Source organism: Trichosurus vulpecula, chromosome 3 (assembly GCF_011100635.1).
Source record: "Trichosurus vulpecula isolate mTriVul1 chromosome 3, mTriVul1.pri, whole genome shotgun sequence".
NCBI classification, from domain to species: domain Eukaryota; kingdom Metazoa; phylum Chordata; class Mammalia; order Diprotodontia; family Phalangeridae; genus Trichosurus; species Trichosurus vulpecula.
The window spans coordinates 61,300,911-61,322,887 of NC_050575.1; the positions used below are offsets into that span (position 1 = coordinate 61,300,911).

At 38.4% G+C, this 21,977-nt stretch overlaps 1 protein-coding gene across 2 annotated transcripts in view; it reads left to right on the forward strand.

Annotated features, from left to right (window-relative positions):
• Positions 1 to 3,526: 3,526 nt before the first annotated feature.
• The window catches only part of G3BP1 (G3BP stress granule assembly factor 1), a 41,589-nt gene continuing 23,138 nt past the window's right edge, over positions 3,527 to 21,977 (forward strand). The window contains exon 1 of one of the 2 annotated variants that reach the window (XM_036749632.1): positions 3,527 to 4,000. The gene's annotated coding sequence lies outside the window, so the exon portion shown is untranslated. The remainder of the gene's footprint in view (positions 4,001 to 21,977) is intronic. The other variant, XM_036749633.1, reaches the window with a different exon arrangement.

The window sequence follows — 21,977 nt, forward strand, 5'->3', positions numbered from 1 at the left end:
CCTTGTCCTTTTTTGCCGTTTGGACATGAAGCCCGAGCCTCTAAATTTACAAGCTGCCAACAGGTGGTGATATGCTGGTGATGTGCTGCAGTTCATGTATAAATAGCATGCAGCTAGGATAGTAATATGGAAGATGGCTTAATGCCAGCCCAAGGCCTGTAAAACTTAGGAAGAAAGAAGGCAGATAAGACAATAGCTGCTCTAGAGGGTAGCCCTGTTCTTTCTTGGAGAGCATGTGAAAGGAAAGTGCCTTTATCACTGTCATCCTTCATCATTCTGTTTACAGCTCACTGGTATGCAGAACTTGGTAAAGGCTTCCTTGTGAACCACAAGAGGAGGTGGGAGAACTTCTCACATAATTTCCTTTGTCACTTACGTCTTTCTTCCCAGTATTTTTCAAGGTGGTGGTTGCTACAATGAAGAATCTCACTTAGCATCACAAACCATTCATGTTTAGATACGTTTAAAATATAGCTCCTAATAAATGTAGCAGATGGGACCTCCAGAAAAGCTTCTTTACTTTTAAGGTATTCCATGAGTCCACATTAAAAAACAAAAACATAGTTTACAAGCCTCTCTGGATATGTATACTCTTACTAGTTAGAGGATTAATTCAAAGTAAAAACATTTAATGAAATAGAAGAGCAAGAATAGAACACTTCTCCCATAAATCTGGAGCACTTTCTCCCACAAATATATATGTATATATACCATCAAAGGAAAAGTAACACATTCTTCCTCAACTGGAAGGTAGCACATATGTGACCAGGGTTCACACATGTAGGGAACAAATGTAGCTAGGTAGATGTGTGAAAGGTTATGCATATCAGGAATGTGTGTTGCCAGTATGTATTTGTGGATTGGGTAACTCACACCTCCAATGCTACAGGGGTCCCAGGTCTTTAGGGTTGGCTCCCGGCTAATATCATGGCATGTAGTCTCTGACAGGTATCCATCCAGGTACTGCTTCTTACCTTTGCTCTATAGTGCTTTGCTGGTCCTGTGGTTGGCTTTGGTTGTTCTAAGTGAGGTCCCATAGAGCAGAAAGTTATAGAGCTTCTTTGTGTCGCCATAATCAGCTGGAGTCCTCCCTTGAGTTGCTACCTCCTCTATATCAGAAGAGTGGGTTGTATCATCACTCTTTTATCATACAGCCCAGAGGCCTAAGCTTCAACTCTCTTAAGAAGGTCAGTTATTAACATACCTGGTAAGCAACTAGGGAAAACCTTTAGCTGTTTTAATCAGGGTGAGCAGAGTCTATCAATTCTAAGAGCTTTGAGTGCAGTGACTATTTTTTCCCTCTAGCTCTCCAGGAGCTAAGCTCTTTGGAAATATAGAACAGCCATCCAACTGAGTTGCGCCTTCAGGCACTGTCTGTCTTCACCTTCCATTTCCTGAAGAGGGTGTAGGGGTAGAGGTTGGGAGGGAGTAGTTCTTTCAGGGTTCAGAAAATTTTTGTTGTGTTTAAAATGTAAAAACCATTCTTAGTTTGCCTATACAAAACAGGCCTATTCTGTTTGATTTAGGGTTAGAGAATGTCCTTGTAACTCCAGCTTAACTTCTTCTTGGCAATCTGCACCCCTTTGGAATCATTTCAGGGGTTGGTCCACCTTTTCACCCCCAAAATATTTGAGCCACACTACCAGAGAGAGTCTGTTCTTGGTAGTATTGTGGAAGGAGTCTTGGATTTGAAAAATACCTGGTTTTGAAACCTAGTTTTTCTATTTACTACCTATGTAACCACACACATTTAAGTTTTCCTACTCTGCAAAATTAGATTACTCCTAAGATAACTTCCAGCTGTCTCTACCCCACCTTCCTCCAAATTTCTAAAATAGATTGGGTAAAGCAATCTCCATTTGGAATTTTTTCAGAATAACAGGTCATGCAATATGTGCTTTCCTTCAAATTATCAGTAAAACACTTTGGATTTTGGATCCTGCTTTTTCTTAGAACATACAATGAGAGAAAGGTGTAAATGCCTCTAAAGACTACTGAAAGATTGACCTACTTAATGTTCTTTCCACATTTTCCCCCAACTTCTACTGGGTGGAGGCAGCAATTTCTCTTCTTCCCCTTCCCTACCAGGGAGACTTATTATAATGGAAAGAGCACTGAGCACTGGACTTAGATTCAGGGGATCTGCTAGGTTCAAGTCAGTCATTTATTGGTTGTATGGCCTTAGGTAGGTTGCTTAGAGTCTCAGTTCTCTTGTCTGTAAAATGGAAGAGTTCGATTGGATCGCTGCTAAGGTCCTTCTGACCCTAAAGGTGTATGGTTCTGATAATAAATAACTGCAACTGGATATTGCTTTATAATTCTGAAACTATGTAATACACCAGGCATTTCATTTGATCTTCAGTAACATTCCTAACAATAAGGAAGTCAGGAAACTGAGGTTCAGAGGTTGGGGCCTTGTTCAAGGCTCTCCAAGATTAAGCAGTAGGAACCTACTTCTGCCTCTCTCTCTGTCTCCTTTATATCTACATCTGTATCTATTTTTAATAGCTATACTCACTCACGCTATCTGCCTGTCTGCTCCACTATTCTTTTTCCCCCAGCTGTCTTTTCCGTTTGATGTTTCTTTGTCTTCCCAGCGTTCAGCACTGTGCCTTTGCACATAGTAGGGGCAAATGCCAGCTGATGCTCACGGTAAGCTTTACTTGTGTTCCGGCTTCATTTAAGAGTACATTTGTTTGAGGCTCTGTGCCTAGGGGTGCAGGGACTGTCAAAATAACACATAAACTTTTAAAAAAATTAAATCATTAACCTGTCTCTACACAGAGCTCTAGATGAAAGAGACCACCTTCCTTAAGGGCTAGTTGGTCCTTCACCAAGCTGCATCTAGATGATCTGCCAAAGGTCATCTCTTTTTGGGGGAGCTCTGTACTTTAAACATCTGAAGTCCCCATTGAGGTAACAGGTTAAGCTCGGGGTCCTTAGCCAGTTGGGAGTGATGGGTGAAGTTGGTCAGTTAAGCACTTTGCAAACCTCAAAGTGCTATATAAATGCGCTATTGTTGAAGCGTAAAGGAATGGGGAAGGGGAATCGTGTGTGTGTGTGTGTGTGTGTGTGTGTGTGTGTGTCACAGGCGCACAAATTTCAGGGGTGGGGCGGGGGTTAGCGGGTACGGTGCCGTGGCGCCCCGCAGGGCTGGTCCTGCGGTGTTCAGGGGCCCAAAGGGCACGGCGCCTGAGAGAGAATTCTGAGGGTTCTCGAGCCCTCAATCCACGCACCGAGCGCCTTGGCCGCTGCCCCAGGCCCCTTTACGGCCCTTCCTACCCTTGGAGGGACCATCCCATCTTCTCCTTCACCGTCAGAAGAGCCCAGGCCTGGGACAAGCTCGAACACCAGGCCCGCAGCGTCGTAGCCTTCCAGAACTCCACAGAACCTGGCACTATCAACCCCTTCCGACCACCCCCGCCCATCCCGGTGTCAGTCATTGGCTGCTCGAACCCCAATTGGTTCTGAAGGAGCGATGGCGCCCCTTTGTCCCCGCCCCTTGATGTTCAGGGTTTCCTACGCTGAAATACACGGGTCCTATATTGCGGAGCAACCGCTCCTGCACGGAAAACAATCTCCGCCCCAGGGAGACGTTTTACCTAACAAGGGAAGGTTTATGAAGCTATTGGCTAAGAAGAGTGTCGGTCGAGTCTCATCCCACCTTCGTTTCCGCTCTGTGCCTCGGCTACTGGTTATTATCAGTGTCAATCCATGACAAGGGAAACCACCTCCTCCTAGTGTCATAGGTTACTCCTCATGCCAATCAATAGCTGCACCGCCTTCCTCGAGCTACGTCCAATTGACATTTGCAGAGAATTGAGGACGAGCTCCAGATTGGCTATTGATTCGAACGACCCGGCAGCAACAGGGTAGGCTGAGCCCTGATATATGTACCGGCGGCTGAGCACGCGTGTGTGCGGACGCCGTTGCGTGAGAGAGTTTTGCTACCCGGCCTGCTTCGGAGTGAAGACTCTTCCTCTACCGCTCAGCCTTGCAGGTAGGTGAGAGAGGGCCATTGAGGACAGAGCTACTGAGGAGGGGATGAGCGAGCCCATTTTCACCTGGAGCCTCGTTGCTGCCCACAAAAAACCAAAATAAAGAAAAGAAAAGGAAAGGGGAAAAATGCGCTGGAGGGAGCGGAGGCACGAGCGCCGCCGCGAGGCGCGTTCTCTTATCCGAGCGTCCCCCCTCCTCTTCCCCCACTTCATTCCAACGGCCACGAGCGCGCGACCCTCCCCCAACCACCGCCCGCCCTGCATTCCCCTTGCCGGGAGCCTAGTGCGCGTCTCTTTTCTCTTCTCGCGCTCTGAGCCACCATCACTTCTCCGCGGGACCCTTGCAGCCTCCTCAGGCACCTGCTTGCCCCTGGGCCTTGGCTTCCCTGGTTCCAGGGACGCCGGAGGAGGGGAGGGAGCAAATACGTGTGTGGGGGAGAGAGGGTTGGAATGCCGGGATTTCCCGATCTTGGGCGGGAAAGTGGGGGGCGGCCCCCGGCAGGACCGCAGGGTTTCTTCCCGGAGGCTTCGAGGATCCGGTGGTGGGCTGCCCCGCGGTCTCTATCTTGGGACCCCGCGGGGAGCGTGGCTCTAAGATGGGTGCTTAGCAGCGCCGCTTCCGGAGGGGTGGAAGCGGCCCCTTCCCCGCCGGCACCGCGGGAGTTACTTCCTCCCTCACGTGTGCGAATGGAAAAAGTGTCCGGCCCGGAGCTGGAGGCCTCCGGCCCGCGCCTCCCCGCGGGAGTGGCCGCCACGAGAGAGCCTCCTGCCGCCTTCCGTGACTCCAGTGCAAGGACAGACCTCCTCGGAACGAGAAGCTGCGACCGGGGCCGTTAGGAGAGGGCTGTGCGGGGAGCCGGGGAGAGGAGTACATTGTAGCGAAGGGAAGGGAGACGTAGATCAGGACGGAGGAGCGGGGGTCCGTTAGATCTCAGATGCAGAGGCAGCGTGGTGGGAGGAAAGAGCCCCGGATCCGGCAGATTCTTTGTATTTAGAACTGTTAGAGACTTAGGCGATTAACCCAAAAATCCTCATTTTACTCCTTGGACTTCGATTTCCAAAGCTAGAGTGGTATGGGGGGGAGGGGCCGAATATCATCAGTCCTCTGCTACTTTCTACCCGTATAAACTTGGGCAGGCCAATTAACATCTCTGGGTCTCAAGTTTCCTCATCTGTAAAATGAAGGGATTGAATGAACTAGATGGTAAGTAGGGTATTTTCTGCATCCCAGTCTCCGGTCAATTGGGGAGGAAAAGCTGTTTAAGTTGGAGGAAAGTGGCAAGGGAAACGTGTTAGGGAGAATTTTGGAAAATGGAACCTAGGAATTTAGAACGTATAGGTCTCAGCAACTTAAAAATTAAACTTGTCTTAATTTATGCCCAGCAAATGTTGTGGACGAACTTTGTACTGGTGTGCAAATAAAAGACAATTCTTGAATGCAAAACCTGATTATTGGATTAGAAATTCTTTTGTATGTTATTCTCTCAGAATCCGTGGATAATCTGGTTAAGGCAAAGATTTTTTCTATACAAAGACCATTTCAACCATCATCTTAAAATTGAGTTTGAATGGAAACCAGCACCTATTGAAATTAATAATCTATTATTGGACGTTCTTTTTCTTAAAACTTGCCTTGAAAATAACCCTGTAATGTAGCTAGTACTAATATTCTCTATCTTATTTGGAAAGAACTGTTGAAGTATACATTTGACAGTACATTTTTGGCTGAGAATTGAAAACTTAATATTTTTTCGTATAATGCATGTGAATAAAACGAACATCTTTACTGTAAAAAATATTTGTGCATAGCTGCTCTACTATGTTCATTCTTTTGCTGATTTTTGACTTTTTAGAGCAGGTGTTCTTAAACCTGAGGTCTGGGAATTTGGCTGTAATGGCTTTAATAAGTATTTCAGTATAAGTGGTTTCCTTTGTATTCCCTGTATTTTGTGCATTTAAAAACATTATTCCGAGAAAAGTCCATAGACTTCCCCAGGCTGCCGAAGGGAGTCCAAGACACAATTTAATAAACTCTGGATTAGAGGGAGTGGCTTTTTAGGAAATAAAGATAGTACTATCAGGTTTATACTTAAGTTCATATTATACTAAATATATTGATTTAGCACAAAGATGCTCAGTTTGCTCAGCACATCAGAGAGTTCATTTCAAGTTGCAACATTAGGAAAAAAATGGTTTAGGATTAGGTTAACAAATGACTTAGCCTCCAGTCTGAGTTTATTTACTTCAATTGTAGCATCCCTTTATACTTAAATCTGTGTATATCTAATCCTCCAGGAATTACATTTTTAAAAATCTATATCCCTACTACATAATTCAGTATATTGCACTGGGTACTTAATACATGTTGTAATATTAATAGAAGTAAACAGCAGCCTGTAGATAGTAAGTATTCCTGTTATTGGCCCAGGCAAGTGGCTTATCTGCTGGATAACTGAACCTTCGTTTTACAGTTTTCAAGTAGTAACTTGTCTGTCGGCAAGCTTTCTTAAACCTGTAGTGATAGGAAGTCTTTTGTTGCTTAGTGCACGACACAAATTATGTTTACCTGGGAGAAAGCCCAACCTAATGCAGTTCTGATATTGATATGGCGAGTCTTGAAGAATTTCATCTTTTCTGTGATGTGTGAATTGACTTTAAACATTTTGTTTAAAGATTTCCCTTAATTTAAGAAAAAGAAGCAACTTTGTAGCCAAGAGATACATTCTGTTTTCTGCATAAGCAACAGTTTTAAGAAAAAGAGAGGGAGGGTTAAGTTTTACAGAAAGACTGTATAAAAGTTCTTGCGAGTTTGATTTAATAGGTCAAAAGTAGCAGTTTCTTTGTCCTATATTGAACTCATACTCTGTTGGATTGGCAGCTCTCTTAGGGAGCTGTAGGAGATTTGATAATGTTCTCTTTATGACCTCCTTTTGGCCAACTTATTTAACTGTACTTTATTAACCACTGCTTCACATCAAAGGATTTACCAATCATAGATTTGATTTTGAGCATGAAGAAAAGTGACACTAAGGTGTTGGAATTTTAATCTAAAACTCAAGATTTGTGATAAAAGTGAAACGTTTATCTTACTTAATAAAAATGCCTTGTCTTCCCTTAAGAGTTTATTGCCAATTTAGACTTAACATTGGATTGCCACATAATTATTTTTTTTACTAGTCTCATCTTGGTGTATTCATTTTCTTGATGTTGGAATGCTTTCAAGGCTTCAGTGAAAACAGAAGTCTTGACTTTATCTAAAATTTTGTTTTGCAGGGATAGTCTTGCTGGTAGTTGGGAAAGTATGAAACAATCTAATTTTATCTTACTGGTCAACCATGAACTGATGAGAAAAATTTGTTGACTGCTTGAGTCCTTCCAAGGAGTTATTAAGTTTTGGTTTTTTTCCTAGCCATAAAAACTGCAGTAACACAAAATATCCAGTGTTTCTGCTTAAGTATATTTTTTAAAAGTAACTTTATGCTTACTCATGGTATTAAAAATTAGTGGTTGTTCCATTAGTTATTCCACCTAGCAGTGTGATGTATAGTAATGGTTCACCTATACAACAATGCTTGAGCCTTAGCAGTTGTGACATGACCTTGTCATAGACCCAGTGTCACATGTGGCATTTGAACCTGAGACAACTGAATATTTCTGATTTTGTTCTACATATATATGTATAGTGAAATTTGATAGTGATAAGTTTTCCCATGGATGTCATGTATGAAGAACAAAAAAGTTTTAAAATTGTAGTTTTGTAATTTATGACTACTCGTTAAAACTCTAAAGAGCTGAAAAGGACTCACAGTCCTCAATTTACAGATGAGGAAAGAAGAGGCCCTGAGAGAATGAGTGCTTTGCCTGGTCAATCAAATTGCTGATAACAGAACTGTCTCCCTATTGCTCTAGCTCAGTATATCTGCCATGTCACATTGCTTCTTCCTTTATACCCATTGAATTAGCCTTGCTTAACATTTTTGAATACCAGAAAAAGCAAGACACTAAAACAGATACTAATGATGTTGCAAGAGAGAAAATCTGGCATCTTGGGAATTTTTTTTAGGCATATTCTGTTTTGCATCCTAAATCAACTTGAAAATGTGAAAATTTTACATTGTGGTGCAGTTCTTTATAACTTAATAACTTTATAATCTTTATGTAAGGTACGTAGCCCATAGTGAAATTAACCATTTTCCAGAGAAGGATGATTACTGGGATTATGATCAATCTCTTGAATCCTTATCTAGTGATTACCAGCATTTTGTAATTTTTTAATTGGTGCAGTGCACCAAACTCCTTAAAGAATGTTTAAAAACAAGACCCAAAATTCTCTTAAATGAAGCTTCATTCTGATCGTGAAGACACTTCAGATATTGAAGTTGGAGATTATTGTGTTTCAGTTTTTATATGAATTTCTCTTTCCTCAGGTAAATTCATAACCTAGGGAAATCAAAACATTTTTAAGACTTGTATCCACTACAAGCCAGTTTTCATCTTGAACATGAAAAATGGGAAGCTGGTCTTAAAGATTATATTTGATATGCCAGTAAAGGGTGAGAGGCAAAGCTGTTTCTAAAAAGTAATGAAGAATTTTAAAAAGAAATACCTGACAGTAGTTTGATAGGCCTGCAGTTCCCAAGCATTGTCCTATTGAATTGATGTAGTTATCTTATTCCCTCTTTCAAGCCCTTTCTGTCAGGAAAGGAGATGGAAATGGCATGTGGTAGGTATAAGGAGAGGATTGAATGAAGGTGGGTTAAAATGAAGCAGATATGCTCGAATTCAGTGTCAGTGATGCTATACACCGCTGTGTTGTGATGTGAATCATACGAGTCCAGTCTTCTTCCCCCTGCCCCCCTTTTTTTTTTTTTAAGTAAGTTGCTTGGTTCCACCATACCTTGGAGATCTTGTCTAATACTATGTTAGAGCTGCAAGAGACTTCAGGTCATCGAATGCAACCTGTTACTACTCAATGCCCTATCTTGGCAGTTTAGAAACTTTTTAATATGTAACTCAAAAGGATAAGTTGCTGTTATTCCATACTGTAACAAATGATTACCTTATTGGTGTCATTATCATTGGGGCTTTTTAAGATAACATTTTTAATTTTTGAGGACAGTATATATGTACTTAGAAGTGCAGTTTTCCTGGAAAGTGCACAGGTTATTTTGTCCTTCCCTTTTTTGCAAAAAGAGGTGGCTGAACTAATCAGTGCTTCTAGCTTTTTTTTTTTTTTTTTTTGGTGAACCTCTTTTAATAAAAAATGTGTTATGAACACTTAGGGTAATTTAATATATAACTCAGGATATTCTTTTAAATCTATTAAGTGCTTGCAGTAACTGCAAAGATAGATTTTTGTTCCCAAAAGTTCCAAATAAAAATTTGCATTATTTAATTGCAAAATAAACTATAAAATTTTATTCTATCTGTAATTAGGAAAACTTCAAATATGAAACTACAAAAATTTAAAATGATGAGTATTTTATGTGGTACATTCTGTAAGAATTGAAGTAATCCAACAAGACCTTATATGTTTACTATTGTGTGGGAGACTTCATATTAAATTTTTTTAAAAATGATGTCAAATATCTTTAATGCAATGAGTTAAAATTTGGAAGGTGTTTAATGTAATATAAACTTAACTTCTATGTTGGGACTTTTTATTTGGAGGCAATTTTTGTAGTATTTGGCCCAATACCAAATATAGTCTTAAGCCTGGCTTTTGCATCGTTTACTTTTGTGTTTTGATTTAAAACAAGAATAAAGTGAAAATGCTTGCTCACACAAATATGTGGTGGAAATGGCAGAATTTACAAACTATTCCTGAGGAATCATTTATTTTTAGCCACCTAACCAATTTACAAAAATGAAGTCATGATATAAATTATTTACTATCCCACTGGCTAATGACAAGAACAGTATTACGTAATAGGTGTGCTATGTTTAGTTGTGTTTCATTTTTAACAATGTTTATATGTAAACTAACAGTAAGGAGAATCTCAAATGTGACTTTCTAAGCTCATGGAAATTCCATTCGATGAATGAGAAGTGTTGCCAACCAGTTCATTTGAAAATCTGTCAGAAAATAGCCTTAATGCTGCAGTGAGAAGCAATATAAAGTTTGTTTCTGTAAAAGTTTGTGACGATTTCAAGATGTCTTGTAGTAAACATGCCCAACAATCATAGTTTTCAAATAGATTGTTATTTGTGCTACCAAAATGTAAAGTTAGTAACATCTCCGTCATATGGTTATATAACTAATGAGGTACAGTTACATGCCAATTGAAACAAAGTGACTGGTGCTTTATACAGTACACAAATAGGATATGTATATACATCTGACCATCACCATTGTACAGAACACTGAGAGTGTGTACACACATTTGATTATCTTTGTACTCATGTCAAACCCCTGTTGGTAGCAGTTTTTAAAAATTTAATTTTATTTTCAGTTCAAATTCTCTCCTCACTCTATCCCCTCTTCTACTCATTGAGAAAGCAAGAAAAGTAAAACGTTACAAATATATAGATATACAAATCTAATTTCTGCCTTATCCATGTTTGTAGCAGTTTGGAAGCAATTTGATAATACATTGAGAAAAGTATAAGAACATTGTGGGCATGATCATGAGAATTTTGAATTGCTGCAGAAACAAACTTGCGCTTCAAATGTGCTTGTCAGAGAGTAAAAATATATTTATAACATATGGATAATCATTTACTGCTTCAGGTACCTTGGACCAACTTCCGCAAATATTCCCACAAATTCCTAACCACTGGGCTAGATAAGACAGCTGAATTGTATCAGTCTATTACTTGAGTCAGGGAGACCTAGGACTCCAAGCCAGTTACTGTATAACAATGGAGGTTTCCTCATTTGTAAAATGAAGGAAGGTGATTTAGATCTTTTTTGTCTTGTAACAAAATTCCCTGAGAAATAAAATACCAGCATCAATTTAGGTACAAATCTAGTAGAACATGAAACTATAGGTGGTTAATGTTCTAGTTCCTAGAAGATCATAAAGATAATGCTATATACTTAAATTATTTTTAGGATGTTTTAGATTATCTCAGTTTATTGTTGTTAGTTTTTGGCAAAGTGATGGTTCCAATTCCTTCTCAGTTAAGAAGAAATGATCACAGAAGTATTTTCATGGTAATAACTGTTTGTAACTCAGTATTGAAGTGTCTAAGGTATATTTTAGTTCCTGACCTATACAAAAAAAGCAAAATCAAATTTTGAAAGGTACCAGGTGATGTATGGAAAGTGTGTTGGACTGGGAGTTAAAAGGCTTGTGGTTTATTTGCCCTGTATCTGCAACCTTACCTGTTTGATCTTAGAAAGTTACTTTGTCTCCTTCTTACTCAATTTTAGTTAAATGGAGGTAGAAAAGGAAAAGTCCCTACTAACGATTTGGACCTATGGCTGAAAAGTTAGGTAAAGTGAAATGATAGTGGTATATATTAAGAGTATGTTAAATTGCCATTAAGAATCATTACAGCTCTTTATGGAGATTGCTGGGGGAGACTCATTCCTTAATAGAGAGGACAAAGACCTTGAGTGAAAAATAACTAATCATGGAAACCTTTTTGCATATTGAAAAGATTTGGGTTAGCCAGTATTATAAATATAATGTACACATTCAGGACAACTGTAAAAATTAACAGTGTTTTTAGTATCATAGGATCAGAGCTGGAAGACACATCATCTGGTCTATCTGACCCTCTCATTTTTGTATATGAAAAAAAAGAGTTCAAAATAACATATTGTTACTATCAGCTGGAATTTGAACCCCAGGCCTTCTTACTGGAAGTTCTACGTTCTTTTGCATTATAATGCATAACCTAGTAGGTTAACAACTAGAACCACAATAGATTTGTTAGTTTCTACTATTATGGCATGGAATTCAGCAGTGGATTGGTTCAGCATCTAGAATGTTGTTCTCAAACCTAGTGAGTTTTACTCTGAGAGACAAATGTGTTGGGAAATTTTACTCAGAATCTTGGTTGACTTGAAAAGTGGGAGGGGGCAATAGTGAGTAATGCTTCAGTGGCCAAGTTTTTGTAATCAATATATCCCTCTCTTCCTCTGCCCTGTGAGCCATCTCTTATAAAGGTTAAAAAAGGGAAAAGCAGTTTAATAAAGCTAAACAATACATTTGCCAATCTGACAATATGCAGTATTCTCTACATCTATAGTCCTCCACTTCTGCAGTGAAAAGCAGGAAGTGAATTTTCTCTTGGATTCCTTTTTTTTTTAAAGCTTGTTGCCAACAAAGTGTTTTTGGTGTTTCTCTTGTACATGACTGACATTTCTGTACATAACCTCTTCCTACATTCCCCTGTCAACCCTCTTTTGTAACAGAGTTAAGCAAAACCATCTAACCTTGACTGACAACCTTATTGCCCTCTTTGCTGAAAGGAAGAAAGTCAAGTATCTTTTAGTTGGAAAAAGTTGCATTTCATGGATATACAAGAGTGATTTCTATTGGGAGTAGGGAAGGCTTCCTGTCATTTGGAATACTTTTTAAAAATGTAGGATCTAATTTCAGGGCAGTTGTGGTTATTTCAACTGAATATCCAACTTGTAAATAAGTTGAACTGAAGATAGTAAAAAAGTAGTGAAAGAAAGCTTTGGGACTAAGTTATTCTTTAAATGAAGATAGGAACTGTTTTTACACATCATTAAAAAAAAGCAAACTCTTACTATATTACTTGGTAGATACTGAGTTCACAACACAACTGCCCTGAGTTTAGGTACTACAGTGTCTTTTGCAGTATTCCAAACGACTTGAAGCACAGGGTAATGGTGGGATAAGACATGTATCAGATTCATTTACAAAAGTTAGGACGTAAGTGTAGTTAAGAAATTTTTTCTGACTTCTAAATAAAATAAACTTTCCACAATCTACCTAGTCTTTCCTACCAATTTTAAATTTGAATTTCCAGGTTCTTGAAGTATACATTCAATTTTTTAGCTTTTGTTAATCTTATGACATTGGCAGGTAATGGCCTTATTTAGATATGTTTTTGTTCTTAAGTGATTTTTCTAAAAGATTTTCTATTATGTCATTTAACTTATAGTAGGGCAATTTGTACTCCTTAACTTGACTCTAAACTTGACCATTGTGTAAGGGAAGCCAGTGTAAAGGTAATTAATGCTTGAGACCTATGAATTAGCTGTCACGATTCAAGCATTATAGAGCCTCTCAGCTAATTTATTTAGATACTCTCTGGAATTTTTCCTTATTTAAAGGTCTCCAGATTGGAGCCACTTTTAGTTTTCTTCACTATTGGTACAGTAAAATTTCAACTCAAGTTCAGAAGTTGTCTGACTTAAGGTGATGATTGAATAATGAGAGTCTCTGGTGAAAGTTGGTTGGGATTTTTTCTTTCTGGTTCAGCTTTACACTGTTGAAATTCATGTTGAAAACAGTGCCTCTCAAAGTTTATTTGCCCTCTTTGTTAGTACTAAAATTAGATGGCCTTATTAAAACTAATCTGTCTACTTTTAATTAGCTCTTAGATTAAGGCACTTCACTTAGAATTGGTGTAATGCATCTTTCTGCAATAGTGGTTTTAATTGTCTTACAGAATTAGGAAATTAGTGAGTGTTTTGCAAAGAAGGATGCATATGTATTTTTTCTAAATTTTATCTAGGTGGCTCAGTGGATAGAGTGCTGGGCCTGGAGTCAGGAAGACTCATCTGAGTTTAAATCTGGCCTCAGGCAATCACTATTTATGTGACCCTGGGCACATCACTTTACACTTTTTGCCTCAGTTTCCTCATCTGTAAAATGAGTTGGAGAAGGAAATGGCAAACCACTCCAGTATCTGACAAATGGAGACATGAAGAGTTGGACAAGATGATTTCTGAATTGAGTTTTATGGTTTACTTAGTTTTTGACAGGTAGCATATTGTACAAAGAGCAGTAGTTTTGGAATTTAGAAGATCAGGATTCACATTCCACCTCTTCCACCTATACCACCTTTGTGCCTAGGCAGTTTGCTTCACCTCTCTGGGCCTTAGTTTCCTCACCTGTAAAATGAGAGGGGCTTGGACTTGATGACATCTAAGGTCCCTCTCGTTCTAAACTTAGGAACCATGAATATTGGTATTGTTTCATTTCTAGACAACAAAATACTGGAAAATTATGGATTTGGAATAGTTTTAAGCATAGGCCTTAATGCTTTTTTTCAGTCAACCCGTAGAACTAAGTGATTTTTTTTTTTACTCCAACTCCCATTTCCTACATTAGTTTGGCCTTACTAATTTTCCTTTTAGTTCTTTTAAAGTAGTAACCTGTCTAGTGATCTTTTTTTAACTTTGTGTGTCAGTGGTAAGAGTGTAATCACAAAAGTAGAATCTGATTTCAAATTCATGTTTTGGGGAAAGCCTACAAAAGAGCTTTTTTTGAATGGTACACGTATCTCTGGGCCACATTTCCATCTTTCACAAAGGTAGCTAGAAAAAGTTGGGAAGGGGAGGGAAGTTAAAGGCTTAGCTTTTTGCCATTTGAAACTAAAGGTCATTACCATAATTTGGTGTAACTTCAGACCCCTAGAGCCTTTAACAATATGGTGTTCTGGTATAGTTTTGGGAAATTTCTGTAGTATGGTAATGCCACAGAAGGATAGTTTACCACAGTGGGGTGGAAAAATATAAAGTTCCATACAGCATTTCTGAGACCAAGTGAAGCTCTTAATATACGTTTTGAAACTTCGACTTAAGTCTTAATAGAACATTGCAGTGTTGACACTTGCAAAATGACTGGATCCTGCTTTGTTGTTTTTTTTTAATGGCCTTCCAAGAAGATGTTGTGTTAAAGATTGTTGCAGCAATTCGGCTAGCAGCTGCTGTGGGGGTGATAAGTCCAACAACAAGAACGCTGCCAGCACAGATTCTTTTGATCCCCTTTACTAAGGAAAGTAATGTTAGGGGGTTAACAATCTTATTTCAATCCAACATACAAATGTCATTCACTTAGTTCAGGGGAAAAAGCCAGCACCCTGAACTTTAGAGCAAATACAAACAAATTACAAACATACATTATAAACAGACCAAATACAATTCATAGTTACCGAGGAACCATCCAACATCTGAGTTCAGGAGCTGGGGAGCTTATAACAACTGCTGGCCCAGAGTCACATGTCACTCCTGTGGCTCAGAGCCCCAAGCTCTGTTCTCTCTTATTATACAGTCTTTGGATGTCATCAGATGTCGCCTGAGTGACCAGAACTTACGCGCATACTGTTGACTCTGGTCTTAGCAACTCCCCTTCATGCCTACATCAGCTTAGCAACTAGTAGATAGGGGTTTGGGCTAGTAAGGTTCAATCAAAGACTTAATTTATCATTCTAAAACAGTGAAAAAGTCCCAACTGAATTGATATTACAAAGCTATAGCTCAAGATTTTCTTAATGTTCCTATTAGGTAGAGAGTATTCTAGAGCCTTAAGTAGACAGAAAAAAAAAAAAACAACTACCTGACTAGCAACATAAAAAGGTGCCACAGAGGCCTTTCCTGGTATCCTGGTTCCCTAGTTGTTAGTTTCTCTATATCATCTTTTTCTCCAGTCACTTTAAAAAAATTTATTTTGTATGTATTGTTACTTATTTGTGAAGTTGTTTTATTCCTCTGGTACAATGTAAACTCCTTGAGGTCTGGGATTTTGACTTTTTTGTTTTCTCAGTGCCTTGTATCAGTGCCTGACACATAGTAGATGATTTAATATAAATGCTTGTTGGTTGATTGAAGAAGGAATTTAGATGACAGACATGAATGTAACCAGAAATTCAAGCAATTTGTGGTGATGGCATAAGACATATACAAATAATTGATACAAATGTATTTAGAGTCCATATGCAAGGCACTTTCTTACCCGCCCCCTCCCCCCGATTGAGTTAAGTAAAATTTGTTTATGTAGAAACTAACCAGAATTTTTTTCTTTAGACTTTGGAAATAGTAACTAGGCTGGTTAGGAGAAGTGTAGTATGGTGGGAAAGAACACTGATTTTGTAGTTAAAAGGGAAGTTTTAAATCTGTTATTTACTTGCTTGTGACTGTGATAACTGGAAGGAATTTGGCCCTAATGACATGCACCTTTTCCTTCTAATGCACTCACTTAAGAATATGGCTCAAGCCCTCAGCCAGTTTTCACTGACGAAATACAAAATAATTCAATTATTTTACCTTTTGCTTCACTTCCAGTTGTCTTCCCTCTCTTTATCATCTCACTGATTACTTTCAAGTAAACAGAATTGGCACAGATTCAGTTGGCCATTTGGATTTTTATTCATGCATATAAACAATACTTAAAATAATATTGTATAAGAATGTCAGTTTTTAAAAGTAGCTTCAGTATGTCACCTATTAGGGAAGGAGTAGAACAAAGGAATAAACAGGAAAATGGGTCTCAGTTTCAGGAAAGGGTAGGAAAAAATTGTCATGGCAGTTTCACTAACTACCTTGTTCCTGTGTCTTGGATGGTAGTTGGCTATCTTCCTAGTGTGTGCCCCTCTGCTGATAGTTATCAACTCAGTTCTGGATGAAATCCATAGGAAGACTTCAGCAAGGATCTTCTGCTTTCTCTAACCTCAACATTCTTCTTGTGTTACCAGTGTCAAAGTTTCCCACCTTCTCTTGTCTCCTTCATTTATCTCCATTCCTTTGTTGCCTACAAACTCCTTCCAAGGTCAAGGTCAAAGACCTTTTGGCTATTTTGCCCTAAGGTAAACCAGACTTGAGAGAACACTGGAAAGGGGGAATACAAACATCACTCCCCATTCTCACAACTCCCCTATCCTCATGCTTTTGTGTCTAAGCCTTTTGGCAGAGCGCCAAAAAAGAGGGTTTGCATATACAATCTACATTCATACTATTTAAGGAGAGACACCTTGATGTGGTGAATAGACAGCTGGTGGTGGAGTTCGAAATACCCTGGTTCAAGTCCTATCTCTGACACGTGGCTCTTTAATTCTGAGCCAGTCTTTTAACCTCAGTGCCCCAGGTAACTCTGAGATTAAGTTGTAGAGCAGGTGTCCACGCACATTGGTAAAGAAGGTGTTGGGAGTTTTTCATTCCAATCACAGGTCTGGTCCAAAAAAAAATTCTCTACTTCAAGGACCTGTGAATTCCCTTCAGTGCTTTGTCTCACACAATTCATTTTGAGACTTTCTCTAGCCAATAAATTCGTTTCCCTGTGGCCAACTTGGTGATGTGTGGTAGGCAGCTCTGTACTTAGCTAAGCTAACTTCTGACAACATACATAGAACCTTTCTAGTTTTGTAGAATCTGAGATCTGCTGAATAGCGTGGGACAGGGGTGGGGAACCTGTGGTTCAGGGCCCTCAAGTACTGCCCTTTGACTGAATCCAAACTTCACAGAAGTCCCCTTAATAAAAGGATTTGTTCTGTAGAACAGTCAAAAGGCTGCACCCAACGACCTAGAAGGTCACAGATTCCCCACCTTTGGACTAGGATCTCCACATGTATGGCAAGGCAAGTGAATAGAACTTTAGGGGAGGATATTTCTTTGTCTTTTTAAATTAAATTTTCCTTTTCATTGTGAACTCAATGAACATGAGCATTTCTATATACAAAGAGTAGAAAAGAGGACTGTATGTGAAAATGAATTGCTATTTACAGTTTATTTTTAAAAATGTTGCCTTATTCTCCTTTCTTTATCCCTTTCTGACTGTCCACTGTCTTCTCCATATTTTTAAAATACCTTAGTTCTTTGATTTTTTTTTGCATCGTTACTGTTTTTCAACTCCACCCCAACAACTACCCCTCCCCCAAGTTACTTCTTGTAATGAGTAAGCATAGTAAAAAAACAAACAACACACACAGAATGCATTTCATTCTACACCTCTAAGTTCATCAACTGTGCCCAGAGATGCTTTGATTTATTGTCAATTTTCTGGTGTCACTATTGGTCATTAAATTGAAGCACAGTAAAAAATAACACACACTGAATGCATTTCATTCTACACTAAGTTCATCACCTCTGCCCAGAGGTATTTTGAATTATTATCAGTTTTCTGGTGTCGTAATTGGTCATTAATTGATTATAGTTCTAAAATTTTCCATACTTTTCCTTAGGTGGTAGTCCTTTTATAAATTGTTCCCTGGGTTCTCTTCACTTCACTCAGTGTCAATTCATGTAAGTCTTTGCAGGGTTCCCTGAATCCATCCCTTTTGGCATTTCTTAAAGTGCTTTAATATTCTTTTACATCTTCATACTGTTCCCAAATGTTGTGTACCCATTTTGTTTCCAGTTCTGCTACAACAAAGTTCTACTATCTACATTTTTGTATATATCAATTCTTTTTCTCTTTTTTTTGATCTTTTTGAGGTATATACCTAGTATAGCAGTATTACTGTATGCACATTTTAGTAACTTTTAGTTTTAAGCTTTGAATATTTGCTCCATGCCAAAACTGGCATGAACTTAAAGGAGTTAAATTAAAAAGACCTAGTAATTCCTCTTGCCCTATCTGCCTTTTTGCATTTTTGTTGACCAGCATGTAAAATAGCTAATGAGGAAAGACCTTAGTTGACTTATCTGCAGTTTTGTGAATCGTGCTTTTTATTAAAGTACAAGGGAAATGACAGGGATATTTGAAGGAAATCTGATACAAACAAGGAAAAAAATGGGTTGATTTTACATGGTTATTGTCTATTTCAGGCACAAACTGATGGAGCATCTGTTTGCTAGAATTAAAAATGCCAATAAATTTGGTAAATATGAGTCTTGGTTTGCTTAATGTTTTACTTGTACTATCAAACATTTATATAACTGCAATTGGGTAACTTGATGGACAGACTACATTGATTTTCTTCCAAACTGCAGAATTATAACAGATGGTAGAAAATTCCATAAAGCAGGTGAAAATTATTTTAGCATAAGTATGTATATACTGAGCTACGTAGCTTTAAAAAGATAGCTGGATTGAGGGGTAGTTAAACTATTATCTGACAGGAGGTTGGATGTGAAAGATGCTTTCATGGAGGTACTGGGGTATAGTTGGAAGTATTGTAACTGGAGGCAAGACCTGGGTTCAAATTCTGGCTTTGTCACTTAATGACTTTGGTCAAGTTACTTAATCTCTTTGAGACTCAGTTCTTTCCTTAGTAAAATGAGAAGGTTGGATGAAATGTTCTGAGGTCCCCTAGAACTTTAAATCTATTAGCCTGTTGTCCTGAAGGGACCCTAAAATAAAGCTATTCTATATTGGCAATTAACCACTAAATACAATGTTCATCCAAGGTGTCAGTCATGTAAAGATGGAAGTTTGTAAAATTGTAGTCACTTATTTGACTGGGAAGTAAGCAGATGGTGCTGACATGCAAACAGCCGGTACATCTAGAGAGAAAGAAGATTGGAGCCCACTTAATGTGCTGTGTATATAGCCTACCACCCATATTAAGACTTTCTGAACTTTTTTTGGTATTGGGGATAAGAATAGGAAGCAAACCTTGATTTAACATTTTGCTTCTTTTTAGAATTAAATGTATCTTCTTTCACAAACAGTAGTAGATTTAATTATACTTCTTCTGATGAACATAAAAGAACTTGGTAAGATCCTGGTTTTCTTTTAGTTTGAATCAAGTTCACTTGGGAGTAGTTATTTTATACTTTGAAATGAATTTTTTCTAGCACTATAAAGAACCTAGAAGTTTTCTTGTATGAGAAAGTCAGGAATGGACCATATAACTCAACCAATTCTCTAAACTGCTTGGTCAAAAATCAACTGAAGTTAAGGCTTTAAAAGCCTTAAAAGGCCAGATTTTTTCACTTAGGGGACTATAACCTGGTAGTATAAATCCTATTTTCTCTTCTCTATACCCTCCAGCCTAGTGCTATATCCTTTCCCACTCTCAAAATACTGTATTTTCAAGTGGAGAAAGAATTGAATTCTGGAACTTTAAGGTTCTCATTTTTTATTTACAGTTCTCAGATTTTGCCTTTTTTTTGGGGGGGGGGGTTGATGTCCTAAAAGTAGTCATTTGTACTTTTGCATTGAATGGAATTTGGTTTTTAGCTTTATGTTAAACTTAATATTTTAAAGTTGAGGTGGTACCACTTGAATTTAAGTATTGTTTATGTTCATATTCAATTTTTACAATGTTAGCTCAATTAAATAATAGTTGTCTTTCTTCTCAGCCTTTTTAGGATACTGAGGACAAAAATCCACTGAAGTGGATTAAGTGCTGTTTCATTTGAGATACCTGATGGCAGAGCAGAAAGAATACTCCCCTGGGTGGTAAAAATTAAAGCTTTGCTACCTAACAGTATCTTAGGCAATTCACTTTGCCTTTGAAATTTCTCGGTTTTCTCCTCTGTTAAATGAATAATGACAATTGAGCTACCTACCTCACAGCTTGTTGTAAAATGCTCAGAGTTGAGCTTTTGGCTCCTTTTTTTTTTATGCGCTATTGACACAACGCATAGAATTGTACTAATTTTGGCCTTAAAAGTTTTGTGAAGATTTTTCTTTATTCTCTACCTCTGCTAATTGGAGAAAAAGATTCTTAACCAAATTAACATTTCCCATTTCCTTACCCTTCTACTGGATAGATGGGGGAAACAGGAGTGGTCAACCTGTTTGCAGTTTTCCTATTATTTATTTCTAAGATGATTTAGTCTATAAAACTTTTTGATAATCTTTATATCACATTCACTTCCCACTGGTTTTCCTTTTCCCATTTAAAAAACTGTCCTATATAAAAAGGAGGAAGATAAAGCAGTTCAGGAGAACTAACTGAATATATCAACCAAGACCAGTAGTAATATATAGTGTTCCATGTTGAGTTGGTTAACTGCAAAAAATGGAAGGGAAAATATAGTCATTGCAGTATTCTTTGGGGTGTCAAGCCTTTCTCTCTTTTTTTCTTTTTCTTTTCCTTTTTTTAGAGGGGGGAGGGCAGGACAATTGGTTAAGTGACTTGCCCAGGGTCACACAGCTAGTGAGTGTGTCCAGTGTCAGAGGCTGGATTTGAACTCAGGTCCTCCTGACTCCAGGGCCGGTGCTCTACTCACTGAGCCACCTAGCTGCCCCGGTTTGTGTGTGTGTGAAGCCTTTCTCATTTGGTGTCTTTGGTGGTGGGGAAGGCTGTGTGTAGGGGTGGGGTTTGAGCCTGTCTTTACTATAGTCATGAAGTGTTTTTCTAGTACTATTTTGTTGGTTTTGTATCAGTTTACGTCTTTCAGTATCTCCCTGTGTTCTATCAATTACATTCATGTACCACAACTTGTTGAATCATTCCCCAATCAATGAACATCTTCTTGAATTTCAGTTCTTAGGTACTGCAAAAAAAAGTGCTTATAAATATTTAGATACATTTGTAAGTAAGTGGGGGTTTTTTGTTCATAAGTATGGAATTTATAAATGTCGCACATCTTTCTGGGCAAAAAAACCTCTCAACCCCAAAACAGACTTGAACTGGAGAAGTTACTATCTTTTCTTTGAGCAGCTTTGTGTGTCTGATCTTATTTTATTCAGTAAGAGTTGTTATAGCAAATCTTTTCTACCACCAGGTTTTTAGCTGAAATAAAATTATAAAATGTGTGTGTAAGGCCTGAACAGTAGACAACTGACATGCATATCTATGGTTTTCATGTGACTCTAAGTCCAGATGAATTAGAAATAAATTCTATTTTCATAGAGAATAGACACAGGATTTGCAGAACTGCGAAACAAGCATACGATTGGTAGACCCTAGATTTTTACTTAAATTCTTTCTTGGGAATCAAAAGGTGTACATTACTGAAGTAATTTTAACTTTCGGTTTTGCTAAAAACAATCATTGGTAAAAGGAACCTTCGTGTGTGTGTGTGTGTGTGTGTTTGTGTGTTTGTATGTATGTATGTATATATAGTGTACCTATAAAGGAAAAAGGCTGAAGGTTAGGATTAGAAGGGAATTATGAGTCTAAGGAAAAAGGCTGAAGGTTAGGGTTAGAATTATGAGTCTA